The sequence below is a fragment of the Psammomys obesus genome, unplaced genomic scaffold (genome assembly GCF_907164565.1).
Source record: "Psammomys obesus unplaced genomic scaffold, mPsaObe1.curated_primary_1811, whole genome shotgun sequence".
Lineage (NCBI taxonomy): Eukaryota > Metazoa > Chordata > Mammalia > Rodentia > Muridae > Psammomys > Psammomys obesus.
The window spans coordinates 9127180-9130929 of NW_026585742.1; the positions used below are offsets into that span (position 1 = coordinate 9127180).

General features: G+C 46.2%; 1 pseudogene; it reads left to right on the plus strand.

Annotated features, from left to right (window-relative positions):
* The first annotated feature begins 2218 nt into the window (after window positions 1-2218).
* LOC129670605 (60S ribosomal protein L7a-like) lies at window positions 2219-3012 on the plus strand (annotated as a pseudogene).
* The last annotated feature ends 738 nt before the right edge of the window (window positions 3013-3750 follow it).

Genomic DNA, 3750 nt, shown 5'->3' on the forward strand with positions numbered 1-3750 from the left:
ATGCAACCCCAAGTTTGGTAGTTCCAGATTCCATGCCAGAGTTCTGAAGTAAAATGGTGGAAACTGTTCTTGTGAGCTGGAAATTCCTTGAAGAGTACAGACCAGCTTGGTTCTCGTCCCTCGAGGATTGCTGAGAAATATTTCAAAGATACAAGGGGTTTTTCTTTGTTTCTGGTCCCATATGGTTTGTCAAAAGCATGTTAAACCCAATGCAGTATAAACATGATGAACTCTAAAGCCAAACCCAGAAGCTGGCCTGGAGGTCCATGAACACCAATCCTCTATCAATAAGAAGGCTCAACTCTAAAAACAAAACTGTTGGCAAATATCATCCAACAATCCCCATGAGTGTCAATTCACTTGTAAAAATGTGTATCGAAGTTTAAAACAACAAAAATCAACTTAAGAATCAACTGTCCAAGTAACTAACACTCAGGCTCCAGGGTGCTGACATCATTTGAGCCAGCCTTAACTTCCAAGAAACAAAACTCAACAATGTGATTTAAAAAAAAAAAAATCTAACCAAATCATATGTGGTGACTCAGGTCTGTAATACCAGACTGAGACAGGAACATCCCAAGTTCAAGGTGACTTAAGAGACGCCTGATTGAAAATCAAAGGTCAGAAACAAGGACAAGCTGCTGGAGATGAGGCTAGGGAGGATTTGTCTAGCATGTGCAAGACCCTGGGTTCAAATTGCAGAGTTGCCAAAAAGAAGCTCGATACAGAAAAAAATGGATTTATTTAAGTTTTAAAATTGATTTAACTTTAGAAAAGTTTGGTTTGGTTTGGTTGTTACTGCTGTTGTTTATCTTATTTTGTTTTTGTTTGAATGTTTTATTAGAGCGGTTGGATGCTCATTTCCTTGTTTGTTTTTTTGTTTGTTTGTTTGTTTGTTTGAGAAAAGTCTATCTGAACACTTTAATTCATGCCAGAAACATAGATGAACTTGCTTGTGTCTTTCCAGAATGTTAGAATTTGTTGAAGAACAATAAATGCACAAGATTTCAATGACAGTAAATTGTCATAAAAATCTGCCTACCCTGGTAGGCTGGCTGAAGCAAATGCAAGTTCTTTATTCCAGTTTTAATTACTACTATCACCTCAAATCACAGCACACAGTAAATATATCCGTATATCTGTGTGTGTTCATTTGGATTACTGAGTAATATATGCCAGAGAGACTGCAGCAGCACTCAGGAGGCTTCAGAAGTGAGAGGAGAAGAGTCTGTGCAGGTAAGATATAGAACCAGGTTTGCAGGGCTAAAGAGATGGCTCAGCAGGTAAGAGCACTGGCTGCAGAGGAGGGGGCAGATCTGGGAAGAACTGGGGAGAAAACAGACATGATCAAAATATATTGTATGAAAAATTAATTTGAAAAAGAAAATGATCACCATGAAATTTTGATCACTCTTACTTTAGACAATAAAGTCACCTTGAATCTATAAAAGCCCTTTTGACAAACAGAAAATTAAGTCAGCAAAGGTACTAATCAAGAGGGAGGACCCTGACTTAAATGCTCAATCCCCATCCCGAAAGGCAAAAAAGATGGACATCAGAAGAAAAAGAAAACAGGAAACAAATTAGGAACCCGCTATAGAGGGTCTCTGAAAGGCTCTGCCCTGCAGACTATCAAAGCAGACACTGAGACTTATGGCCAACTGTTGGGCAGAGTGCATGGAATCTTATGAAAGAAGTGGGAAATAGTAAGAGCTGGAGAGGACAGGAACCCCACAAGGAGAGCAACAGGACCAGAAAATTTGAAAACAGGGGCCTTTCCAGAGACTCATACTCCAACCAAGTACCATGCATGAAGATAACCTAGAACCCCTGCACAGATGTAGCCCATGGCAGTTTAGTGTCCAAGTGGGTTACATAGTAATGGGAAGAGGGACTGCCTCTGACATAAACTGACTGGCTGCTCTTTGATCACCTCCCCCTGAGTGGGGAGCAGCCTTACCAGGCCACAGAAGATGACAATGTAGCCACTCCTGATGAGACCTGATAGACTAGGATCAGAAGGAAGGAGAGGAGGACCTCCCCTATCAGTGGACTTGGGGAAGGGCAGGAGTGAAGAAGGGGGAGGGAAGGTGGGATTGAGAGGGGAGGAGGGCAGGTTTTATGGGGGGATACAAAGTGAATAAAGTGTAATTAATAAAAGTTAAAAAAAAATTTTTAAGTAAAAAAAAAAAATAGTTCTCTCTTCTATCCCAGCAAGATGTCAAAAAGAAAGAAGGCCAAGGGGAATAAGGTGGCCCCAGCCCCTACCATCGTGAAGAAACTGGAGGACAAAAAGGTGGTCAGTCCTTTGTTTGAGAAAAGGCTCGAGAACTTTGGCATTGGGCAGGATATCCAGCCAAAAGAGGTCTCACACGCTTCGTCAAATGGCCCCAAACATTAGGCTGCAGCGGCAAAGGGCCATCCTCTATCAGCAGCTCAAAGGACCTCCTGCCATTAACCAGTTCACCCAGGCCCTGGAGCTGCAAACAGCTGCCCAACTGCCTAAGCTTGCCCACAAGTACAGGCCAGAGACAAAGCAGAAGAAGCAAAGGCTACTGGCCCGTGCTAGAAGAAAGCAGCTGGGAAAGGGGATGTCCCAACTAAGAAACCACCTGTCCTTCGAGCCAGGGCTCAATACAGTCACCACCTTGGCGGAGAACAAGAAGGCTCAGCTGGTCGTGACTGCCCATGATGTAGACCCCATTGAGCTGGTGGTTTTCCTACCTGCCCAGTGTTGAAAGATGGGGTCCCTACTGCAGCATCAAGGGAAAGGCCAGGCTGGGGCAGCTGGTCCACAGGAAGACCTGCAACACTGTCGCCTTCACACAGGTTAACTCGGAAGACAAGGGTGCCCTGGCTAAGCTGGTGGAGGACATCAGGACCAAGTACAGCGATAGATACCATGAGCTCTGCCGCCACTAGGGAGGCCACGTCCTGGGTCCTAAATCTATGGCTCTCATTGCCAACCTGGAAAAGGCAAAGGCTAGAGAACTCACCACTAAACTGGGTTAAATGTACACCTGTACATAAATATAATTACCAAAAAAAGTTTAAAAGTTTATAAAAAGTAGACTTTAATCCCAGCACTCAGGAGGCAGAAGCAGACAGATCTGAGTCCAAGGCCAGCGTGGACTACAGAGTGCGTTCCAGGACATCCAGAGAAAACCTGTCTTGAGAAACAAAAATAGAGGGCGGGCAGAAAACACCGGGAGGCCCACCTGTCACGTGGCCCATCCGAACGCCTCACCTGCCACTACAATGTGCAACCTGTGGTGGAGAGATGGGAGGGAAAGAGAAGCGGAAGGTTTAAGCACTGTGAAGTGAGACAGCACTGGAGAAGCAACGGTGGTGAGAAAAAACCTGCTGTGAGTAGCCTGTGATGCCACCTGAGGCCATGGTGAAGTCCCAGCCCGTCCTGCACTGAGGGCAAGTCTGGGTCCATGGCCCTGCAGCAGCGGGGGTCTGTATCCACGTCATGGCTCATGTTAGCGCCAAAGGCCATGTGGACCTCCCTGGTCTGGGCTGCCATCTAGGACCATGTTGCTGTCCAAGGGCTGTGCAGAGCTGGTCCTGTCCTTCACTGTCTGCAACACTCTGGGAGCCGGTCCTGCATCTCATCTAGGCAGCACAGTAGAGCTTGCTTGCCCTGGTGGTGGGGCCACGGGTGAGCTGGCTCCACCCCATCTACTGTGGGATGGCATGGTGTGGGAGAGATGTCCCCTCCCCGACACTCCAGCCTGCAGCAGGTGA